We start from the raw sequence: 12,310 nt of genomic DNA on the forward strand, positions 1-12,310 counted from the left end.
TGGGGCAATAAAAAACCTAGGATCAAGTTTTCCACTTTATCAAAACCTGAATCTAAAGGTGGTCTTGCCCTTCCTCCCTTCAATTGTACTACTGGTCTGCCCAAATCCATAACATGCTAACATGGATCACAAACAGACAAGAGTCAACGTGGATTCAGATAGAAGCCCAATCCTGTGGTTCATTGCCCTTAAGCTCAATTATATTCATTAATAACTTTAGTGAAGTGGGCAACATAGCCAAAACCTTTGCGATTTACAGCACCCTACTAGCGTGGAGGGACTGTAAGAAATACCTGGGCATTTCCTCCCAAATATGTTCTCACTCGCCTATAGTAGGCAACCCAGACTTGCCAAAAGCCCTGAGGGATGCCAACTTTAATCTTTGGCATACTCTAGGAATCAGGACCTTTTCAGACCTATTTCATCAGAAAACCACTACACTGAAATCCTTTCAAGAGCTCTGCAGTGAATTCGATGTGCCAAGATCCCATTTTTTTTTAAATATCTTCAAATTAGACATGTAATTTCCTCATTTACCTCCAAGAGGAGGTTTAGAACTCAGTTGAATGAAGTTGAAACCCTTCTTGTCACAGCACAATCCATTAAAGGCAAAATATCTTACATCTATAGACTCCTTTCTGAGAAAGGAAGCTCCTCCTTTACTCCTTTGAAAATAATCTGGGAAAAGGACCTTGGTCTGACTATTAGTGATGAGTTATGGGCGGAGGTTTGCGACAGGGTATACTGCTCCTCTACCAGTGTAAAAATGAAAGAATCTAATTACAAATTTTTGTACAAATTTTATTATACTCCTTTGAGACTCCATAGAATGAAAACAGATATGTCTCCTAACTGTAAAAGATGTACCTCTGAAAGTGGAACCTATATGCATGTATTTTGGAGCTGTAGGGAGATTGCCAGATTCTGGCAATCTGTACATACTGCTGCACAGAAAATACTAGAGGTACAGTTTGATATGACCCCGTGTATCTATCTTCTTAATGCCCAGCAGGACTTTGTTCTTGATCCTGACAGAGAAAATTTGCTTATGACTATTACATACTTTGCTAAGAAATGTATTCTTCTATTGTGGGCCTCTAATACCCCCCCTACATTTAAAATGTGGATTGACCAGATTGTTGACTTTCTTCCTCTTGAAAAGCTCACTTATGACCTCCACAAGAGACAGCCCAAGTTTGATAGACTCTGGTCTCCACTATTCAACTATATTTCAAACTGGACAGAGTGACTAGGGAAATGCGCAGATACATGTTGTGTAAGGTACTGTAAAACCTAAAAACGAATTATTGGCCCGTCGTCTCAGCGAATGCTTGAAATAGCTGATAAGAACCTTGATAGTGCTGCTGCAAGTGTTCTATGTTTTTTTTTTGTGTTTTTATTTTAATTTAGTTTTTGAGTACGTGTGCGTATGTGTGTGTGTGTGTATGTATATGTGCGTATGTATGTATGTATGTATGTATGTATGTATGTATGTATGTATGTATATATATATGTACCAAGGAAAATATATAGATTAAGAAAAATAAATGCTTTATAAATGTATTATTATTTTTTTACTTTTTATTTTTTTAAAGCCTGTCACATCTGTGAATGTGGAATGTGTTTTGTTGGTTGATTGAAAAACAAGAAAACTTAATAAAACTTTTTTTAAATATTTGATGTGATGTCTATTAGAGAGAGAGAAACGGAGAGAGAGAGAGAGAGAGAGAAGCAGAGAGAGAGAGAAACGGAGAGAGAGAAACAGAGAGAGAGATAGGAAGGAGAGTTCCGGAGTTCCAAATTGAGCAGCTGCTGAAAAATGAGCTCCTGTATATATTGAGATTTAAATGTTTTTTTTAGAGTGAAGTACATCGAAAAAATCAAGAGAAAACTGCAAGACTCAATAGAAGACAAAAAAAGCAACAAACCAAAAAGACAGGCTTTTGAAAAAGTAACTATTTTTAATAAAATTGTACAGTTATCTTAGCTAGCTGAATTGCTAGCTGAATTGTTTACCTGTTGCTAAGCAGTTGCTAGGGACTCTCCTGGAAGAAGCTAGCTAGCTTACAAAGAATAACAACACAAAATATCTAGTTAACAGAAGAAAGGAAGACAAAATAAGGACAAAATAAGGACAGAAGAAAAAGGAAAAGAAAAAGGACAACAAAATGAAACAGTCCTCTAAAGAAATAAGAGACCATAATACAAGAAACAGCACTTCTATTGCAACATTGTAGTTTATATAATATATAATATATATATAATAATATATATATATATATATATATATATATAGTTATATAACATTGTAGTCTCCAGGTTCCCTCGGAGAGTTCATCAATGAGCTTGATGCCTTGATAAGCTCCTTTCCTGAGGATGGCTCACCTCTCACAGTTCTGGGCGACTTTAACCTCCCCACGTCTACCTTTGACTCATTCCTCTCTGCCTCCTTCTTTCCACTCCTCTCCTCTTTTGACCTCACCCTCTCACCTTCCCCCTCTACTCACAAGGCAGGCAATACGCTCGACCTCATCTTTACTAGATGCTGTTCTTCCACTAACCTCACTGCAACTCCCCTCCAAGTCTCCGACCACTACCTTGTATCCTTTTCCCTCTTGCTCTCATCCAACACTTCCCACACTGCCCCTACTCGGATGGTATCGCGCCGTCCCAATCTTCGCTCTCTCTCCCCCGCTACTCTCTCCTCTTCCATCCTATCATCTCTTCCCTCTGCTCAAACCTTCTCCAACCTATCTCCTGATTCTGCCTCCTCAACCCTCCTCTCCTCCCTTTCTGCATCCCTTGATTCTCTATGTCCCCTATCCTCCAGGCCGGCTCGGTCCTCCCCTCCTGCTCCGTGGCTCGACGACTCATTGCGAGCTCACAGAACAGGGCTCCGGGCAGCCGAGCGGAAATGGAGGAAAACTCGCCTCCCTGCGGACCTGGCATCCTTTCACTCCCTCCTCTCTACATTTTCCTCTTCTGTCTCTGCTGCTAAAGCCACTTTCTACCACTCTAAAGTCCAAGCATCTGCCTCTAACCCTAGGAAGCTCTTTGCCACCTTCTCCTCCCTCCTGAATCCTCCTCCCCCTCCCCCTCCTCCCTCTCTGCAGATGACTTCGTCAACCATTTTGAAAAGAAGGTCGACGACATCCGATCCTCGTTTGCTAAGTCAAACGACACCGCTGGTTCTGCTCACACTGCCCTACCCTGTGCTCTGACCTCTTTCTCCCCTCTCTCTCCAGATGAAATCTCGCGTCTTGTGACGGCCGGCCGCCCAACAACCTGCCCGCTTGACCCTATTCCCTCCTCTCTTCTCCAGACCATTTCCGGGACCTTCTCCCTTACCTCACCTCGCTCATCAACTCATCCCTGACCGCTGGCTACGTCCCTTCTGTCTTCAAGAGAGCGAGAGTTGCACCCCTTCTGAAAAAACCTACACTCGATCCCTCCGATGTCAACAACTACAGACCAGTATCCCTTCTTTCTTTTCTCTCCAAAACTCTTGAACGTGCCGTCCTTGGCCAGCTCTCCCCCGCTATCTCTCTCAGAATGACCTTCTTGATCCAAATCAGTCAGGTTTCAAGACTAGTCATTCAACTGAGACTGCTCTTCTCTGTATCACGGAGGCCCTCCGCACTGCTAAAGCTAACTCTCTCTCCTCTGCTCTCATCCTTCTAGACCTATCGGCTGACTTCGATACTGTGAACCATCAGATCCTCCTCTCCACCCTCTCCGAGTTGGGCATCTCCCACAATGCAAAGGTGACGCGAGCAGTAGGCCCACGCTTGGATTGCGTCCCATACCTGACAGGTCGCTCCCTACCAGGTGGCGTGGCGAGAATCTGTCTCCTCACCACGCGCTCTCACCACTGGCGTCCCCCAGGGCTCTGTTCTAGGCCCTCTCCTATTCTCGCTATACACCAAGTCACTTGGCTCTGTCATAACCTCACATGGTCTCTCCTATCATTGCTATGCAGCAACTGATTGCCCACACACAATTAATCTTCTCCTTTCCCCCTTCTGATGACCAGGTGGCGAATCGCATCTCTGCATGTCTGGCAGACATATCAGTGTGGATGACGGATCACCACCTCAAGCTGAACCTCGGCAAGACGGAGCTGCTCTTCCTCCCGGGAAGGACTGCCCGTTCCATGATCTCGCCATCACGGTTGACAACTCCATTGTGTCCTCCTCCCAGAGCGCTAAGAACCTTGGCGTGATCCTGGACAACACCCTGTCGTTCTCAACCAAACCTCCAAATGGAGTTGATTGACTAACATCAAGGCGGTGGCCCGTTCTTGTAGGTTCATGCTCTACAACATCCAACTGTTTAACTTTGAGAGTACACAGAAGTGACCCTGCCTCACACAGGAAGCAGCGCTTGGTCCTAATCCAGGCACTTGTCATCTCCAAGTTTAAAAAGTTAAAATTTAATATTTGTTTTCGTCTGGTTGTTTTTTGATTACTGCAACTCGCTGTTGGCTGGGCTCCCTGCCTGTGCCATTAAACCCCATACAACTCATCCAGAACGCCGCAGCCCGTCTGGTGTTCAACCTTCCCAAGTTCTCACACAGGAAGCAGCGCAGGTCACGTCACTCCTCTGGATTACTGCCCCGCTCCTCCGCTCTCTCCACTGGCTTCCAGTTGAAGCTCGCATCCGCTACAAGACCATGGTGCTTGCCTACGGAGCTGTGAGGGGAACGGCACCTCAGTACCTCCAGGCTCTGACCAGGCCCTACACCCAAACAAGGGCACTGCGTTCATCCACCTCTGGCCTGCTCGCCTCCCTACCACTGAGGAAGTACAGTTCCCGCGCAGCCCAGTCAAAACTGTTCGCTGCTCTGGCCCCCCAATGGTGGAACAAACTCCCTCACGACGCCAGGACAGCGGAGTCAATCACCACCTTCCGGAGACACCTGAAACCCCACCTCTTTCAGGAATACCTAGGATAGGATAAAGTAATCCTTCTCATCCCCCCCTTAAAAGATTTAGATGCACTATTGTAAAGTGGCTGTTCCACTGGATGTCTTAAGGTGAACGCACCAATTTGTAAGTCGCTCTGGATAAGAGCGTCTGCTAAATGACTTAAATGTAAATGTAAATTGTAGCCAACATCACCAGCGTTGCTATGGAAATTGTTTACCCACCAGACATCCAAACAGAGAAAGCTAAGAAAATTTTCAAAGGTTTGTTGATGGGACAGAATGATGACCTCAGAGACCATCTGAGCACAACAAGAAAGGAGCTCGAACAAAAAGAGAGGTACATTGACACCCTCAACTGGCAGAGAGTCATTGTGTCCTCTACATCTAGAGAACATGTCCACCAGCTTGGTACAACACAAGCAGAACCTGAGACCAGCATGGCCTCCACCACACAGCCTGATGACACTGCACCAGCCTACCAGTCTGCTCCAGCCCAGGTCAACCTACCAGCCTCTCAGTCTGCTCCAGCCCAGGTCAACCTACCAGCCTCTCAGTCTGCTCCAGCCCAGGTCAACCTACCAGCCTCTCAGTCTGCTCCAGCCCAGGTCAACCTACCAGCCTCTCAGTCTGCTCCAGCCCAGGTCAACCTACCAGCCTCTCAGTCTGCTCCAGCCCAGGTCAACCTACCAGCCTCCCAGTCTGCTCCAGCCCAAGTCAGAATACCAGCCTCCCAGTCTGCTCCAGCCCAGGTCAACCTACCAGCCTCCCAGTCTGCTCCAGCTCAGGTCAGAATACCAGTCTGCTCCACCCAGACAATCACCCACAACTGCAATCCTAATTGATTCAAATGGGAAGTTCTTAGTCCAGGAAAGATTATTCCCTAGACACCAGGTGTATAAATTCTGGTGTCCTACAACTGAGAGTGCAATGCAGCTACTCAGTCAGACCAGGATTGACACCCCTGACAACATCATCATCCACACTGGCACAAACGACCTTCATGCCAAAGGTGAAAATGTATCTGGGGCAGTGAGAAGAGTGGCAGAACGGGCACAGGCTATGTTCCCAACAACCAATATAGTTGTGTCCACCCTCCTACCAAGAAAAGACTTCCCAGGAAAGTTGATTGACAAAATAAATCAACAGATCACTGTGGACTGTGCCTCACTGCTCAACGTCAGAACGGCTCACCACCCCACTCTGACATGTCACCACTTATATGATAATATACATCTTGATCAGGACAGTATCAGAACCTTTGCCAAGGACCTAAAAGATGCAACACTTGGCAGGGACCCACACACCCATCACCCCAGTAACAAAGGTCCCCCGCCCCACCTTCTGAAACAACAGTACCTCCACCATCCCGAGGAGAAAAGAGCCAGACATGGCTTATTACAGCACAGCTCTACTAGACCAGGCCCAACACAACACATATTTACCAGACCAGACCCGCCTCAGGACAGCACAACTAGACCCGTCCCATCACAACACAGCTCTACTAGACCTGGCCCATCACAACACAGCTCTACTAGACCCGGCCCATCACAACACAGCTCTACTAGACCCGGCCCATCACAACACAGCTCTACTAGACCCGGCCCATCACAACACAGCTCTACTAGACCCGGCCCATCACAACACAGCTCTACTAGACCCGGCCCATCACAACACAGCTCTACTAGACCCAGCCCATCACAACACAGCTCTGACCACTACTCCAGGGTCGGTCAGAACACTGCCCTTCAGGGAAGTAGACCACATGATGCAGTCCACACCATGTATCAGTCAGATCGTCAGCCTACATATGCTGAGGTAACCTCTGGCAGAAGACCCCTAGAACAATATAGGAGAGGTGCGCCAACTACTGCAACTAATATGCAGACTACTGAGCTAGACAGTCCCTTTAATTCACACACGGGCACGCACACACACACACACACACAAACACGCAGGGTTGCAGATTGCATTGTACTTATTTTATGTGCAATCTTATTCCATTCTTATTAATTTGTTTACAAATATTCCTACATGTATTGACACTGGTATTATAATAATTATTATATGTAATGGTGTGTGTGTGTGTGTGTGTGTATGTGTGTATATGTGTATGTGCATGTATGTATATATATATATATATATATGTATGTGTATGTATATTGTATGTATGTGTGTGTGTGTATGTATGTATGTGTGTATGTGTATATGTATATGTGTATATATATATATATATATATATATATATATATATATATATATATATATATGTATATATATATATATACGTATGTGTATGTATGTATGTGTGTATGTGTATGTATATATATATATATGTATATATATATATATATATATATATATATATATATATATATATATATATATATAGTATTTATTTTTTATTTTTTCGATGTACTTTACTCAAACCAGTGAATATCACTTATTATAAATGAGATCATTAACTATCAGCTCTTGGAATATCCAGGGCCTATACTCTTCACATTTTGGTTATAAAACAACAAATCCAGAATTGATTAAAAACATCAAGGGACAGGACATCATCATCCTACTGGAAACATGGTGTCGTGGAGACATAGATACTCAGTGTCCCTCAGGCTATAGAGAAAGTTTACTACCATCAATCAAACATAAAAATGTTAAACGGGGCCGAGATTCAGGTGGAATCATCATTTGGCATAAGCAGGACTTAGCACTGAATGAAATGAAAAAAGGTACCACTCACATTTGGCTAAAACTTAACAAAGGTACAATCTATTGTGACAATGATGTATACATATGTGCAGCTTATGCTCCTCCTTCAGATTCATCATATTATGATGATCAGTTTTTTGACAATCTCCAGACAGAAATCATTACATTTCAGGCGCAGGGTAAAGTGCTTCTTTGTGGAGATTTCAATGCAAGAACAGGTTCTGAGTCTGACTACACTGATGCGGGAGGTAACCACCACATATTTGGACACCCCTCCTTGTACAGTAGCCCTATTATAAATAATAGAAACAGTCCTGACCAAATACTGAACAAAAATGGAAAAGAGTTAGTACATCTCTGTCGAGCCTTAGGCCTGTACATGCTTAATGGTAGAATCAGAGGGGACTCTTTAGGTCAGTTTACTTACTGCTCAGCTCTTGGGACAAGTGTAGTCGATTATGCCATCACTGACATTGACCCCTCCTCCATTAGTGCATTCACTGTCAGACCACAGACACCATTGTCAGATCACAGTCAGATCATCGTGTTTCTGAAGAAATTAACCGGCAATATTCATGAAAAAAAACAGCCCAATAAACTTTACAACATAAACCAATCATACAGATGGGCTCCAAACAGTGCAGAGACATTCATTGAAACATTGAACTCAAATGAAATGATGAACTCTATACAGTTTTTCAATAACTCACAGTACCAAAACAATAAAGATGGTGTCAATTCAGCTACCCAAAACATCAACTGCATATTCCAAAAAGCAGCATCGAAAGCAAATTTGAGAAAACCAAAGCAATGCAACATCAGAAGCAAAAATCAAAATGTTTCTGACAAATGGTTTGATAATGAATGTAAAACAATTAGAAAACACCTAAGACAAATGTCAAACAAAAAACATAAGCAGCAAAACAACCCAGAGCTACGATATGAATACTTTGAAACTCTGAAACAGTATAAACAAACACTGAAATGCATGAAATTGAATTATACCAACAAGACACTTGATGAAATTGAAAACGCAATTGACCAAAATCAGTTCTGGGACATGTGGAACAACTTTAGCACAACAAAGCCACAAGAATTAGCCATACAAGATGTAGGAATTTGGAAAACTTATTTTGATAATCTATACAAAAACATCCCACAAAAAGACTTACCACAGAACCAATTAGAAATTAAAGAAAAATTGAACATCCTTGAATCAGTCATTAAAAACAACCAAAATCCATTAGATTACCCAATAACCCAACAAGAACTAAATGAAAAGCTAAAATCTATGAAATCAAAAAAGGCTTGTGGTGTAGACAACATCAGAAATGAAATGCTGAAAAACAGCACACCTGAGTTGCAAAATGCTGTGCTTAAATTGTTCAACATGGTTTTAACTTCTGGCTACTTCCCTGATGTCTGGAACCAGGGGCTCATCTCCCCTATCCACAAAAGTGGAGACAAATCAGACCCCAATAATTACAGGGGAATTTGCGTCAACAGTAACTTGGGAAAGATTTTATGTAGCATTTTAAATTCAAGAATTTAAACCTTTCTTCAAGAAAAAAATGTAATAAGTAAATGTCAAATTGGCTTTCTTCCTAACCATCACACTACTGACCATATATACACCTTACACACACTAATTAATAAACACGTCCACCAAAAAAAAGAGGGCAAAATCTTTGCTTGCTTTATTGACTTTAAAAAAGCATTTGATTCGATTTGGCACGAAGGGCTATTCTACAAAATTCTCCAAAGTGGGCTTGGTGGTAAGGTTTGTGACTTAATAAAATGTATGTACACAGAAAACAAGTGTGCAATAAAAATCAAAAACCAAAGAACAGAATTTTTTTCACAATGTTGAGGTGTGAGACAAGGCTGCAATTTGAGCCCAAATCTTTTCAACATTTATATCAATGAATTAGCAGACATGTTGGACCAATCTCCAGCCCCAGGACTCACACTATTTGACACAGAGGTGAAATACCTGCTATATGCTGATGACTTGGTACTTCTATCACCAACCAAAGAAGGTCTTCAACAAAACATTAATATTCTGGAGCAATATTGCCATAATTGGGCCCTGGCAGTAAATTTCCAAAAAACTAAAATCATGATTTTCCAAAAAAAAACGAGATGTCAGAAACACAAATGTAAATTCACCCTGAACAACACCTTAATTGAACACACAAAAAATTACACCTACCTTGGACTGACCATATCTGCATCGGGAAACTTTAATATGGCAGTGAATGCACTCAAAGAAAAAGCCCGCAGAGCAATGTATGCAATAAAAATGAAATTATTCAAAATCAACATCCCAATTAAAATTTGGACTAAAATATTTGACAGTGTAATCCTACCAATAGCACTTTATGGAAGTGAGGTTTGGGGACCACTCAATAAACTGGATTTTAAAATGTGGGACAAACATCCAATTGAAGCCCTACATGCAGAATTCTGTCGGAAAATCCTACAAGTCCAGAGAAATACACCAACTAATGCATGTAGGGCAGAATTGGGCCGTTTTCCAGTAATAATGAAGATACAGAAAAGATCATAAAAATTTTGGCTACATCTAAATTCAAGTCCAAATTCGAGTCTGCAATTTAAAGCACTTCAAGCCCAAGAGCTGAGCCCAGAAACGAGTCCTCTCAGTCAGCTTGTGTTGGTGTCACGTTCTGACCTTCATTTCCTTTGTTTTGTCATTATTTAGTATGATCTGGGCGTGAGTTGGGTGGGCAGTCTATGTTTGTTTTTCTAGGTTTTGGGTATTTCTATGTTTTGGCCTAGTATGGTTCTCAATCAGAGGCAGGTGTCATTAGTTGTCTCTGATTGAGAATCATACTTAGGTAGCCTGGGTTTCACTGTGTGTTTGTGGGTGATTGTTCCTGTCTTTGTGTTTGCACCAGATGGGACTGTTTCAGGTTTTCTCACGTTTGTTGTTTTTTGTTAGTTATCTCATGTGTAGTGTCTTTATGAATTAAAGAACATGAATAACCACCACGCTGCGCTTTGGTCCGCCTCTCGTTCAGATGAAGAAAATCATTACAGTTGGACCTCACCAACCAAGCTGACACCAGCACTGCTTCAAAAGAAAGAATTCCAATAAGCAAAATCATGAACCAATCAAAGGAATCATATTTACAATACTGGAAAAACTAAACAAAATCCCAAAGCCGACTAAATTGCTATCTGACACTAAACAGAGAATATGAATTGGCTGATTATCTCTACTCTGTCAGAGATACGAAGCAGAGACAGATCCTTACCATGTACAGGCTGAGTGATCACCGATTGGCAATAGAAACCGGCAGACATAAAAAGACATGGCTACCCAAAGAGGAGCGTGTATGTGGTCACTGCATGACAGGGGAGGTAGAGACAGAGATGCACTTTCTCCTTTACTGTAATAAATATTCCTCACAAAGAGATTCATTATTCACAGAAATGACTACATATATTCCACATTTTTACAAATTGAACCCAGAGGAAAAACTAAGAATACTCATGGGCGAAGGAGCAATGGCTCCTCTTGCAGCCAAATATGTATTTTCCTGCCATAGCCTGAGGGACACTGAATAATAACATCTGCATAGTAAACAGTAACTTACTTATTATTACTATTATTGTTATTACTATAATTATTCATGTTTATCATTCCAAATATGGTTGGTAATGGTAGTGATAACAGTTTAGTGATGGTAGTAGTAGTCGTAGTAATGATGATTGTAGTTGTAGTACTGATATAAAGAAGAAGATGACCGTTATTTAGTTATAAATTAGTTATAGTTTCATTTTCCATAATTTGATTTTATATTTATTACATTTCTACTATTGACTGTTACCATTTTATTGTTATTATTTTTGTATTTAATTTTGTATTATTATTTACTACCATTTTATATTATTATTTGCTATCATTTATAATTTTGTTACAATGTATATTGTATACATTGTTGCTTTGGCAATTTTGACACAATGTTTTTCATGCCAATAAAGCAGCTTGAATTTGAATTTGAATTTGATAAACAGAGAGAAAGAAACAGAGAGAGAGAGAAACAGAGAGAGAAACAGACAGAGAGTATAATGTACTGGTACACCGTATATTTGACTAAACAGACTGTGTGTGTGTGTGTGTGTGTGTGTGTGTGTGTGTGTGTGTGTGTGTGTGTGTGTGTGTGTGTGTGTGTGTGTGTGTGTGTGTGTGTGTGTGTGTGTGTGTGTGTGTGTGTGTGTGTGTGTGTGTGTGTGTGTGTGTGTGTGCGCGCGTGCGTGCGTGCGTGCGCATGTGCTTGTAACCTTATGTGCTGGTGACTGAGCAGGATCTCTCTGAAGCTATCAATCAGGCAAAGGCAGATCATGGAACATGGATCACCATTCTGACTATCAGAGACTCTGAACTTCTTAACCAAGGTGCACACACACACGCGCGGGCACACAAACACAATCATACGTACGGTATATGAGTACCCAGTGGTGTGGTGGGGGCAAAATGCAGGTATGCCCACTTTTTTCCCCCAGTGGTTGTTGCATATACTCACTTACTTCTTAATCCACACTGATGTGTCCACACAGACTTCTTAATCCTTCTGATGACCAGGTGGCGAATCGCATCTCTGCATGTCTGGCAGACATATCAGTGTGGATGACGGATCACCACCT

This window comes from Oncorhynchus nerka, linkage group LG7, assembly GCF_034236695.1.
Source record: "Oncorhynchus nerka isolate Pitt River linkage group LG7, Oner_Uvic_2.0, whole genome shotgun sequence".
Classification (NCBI taxonomy): Eukaryota; Metazoa; Chordata; class Actinopteri; order Salmoniformes; family Salmonidae; genus Oncorhynchus; species Oncorhynchus nerka.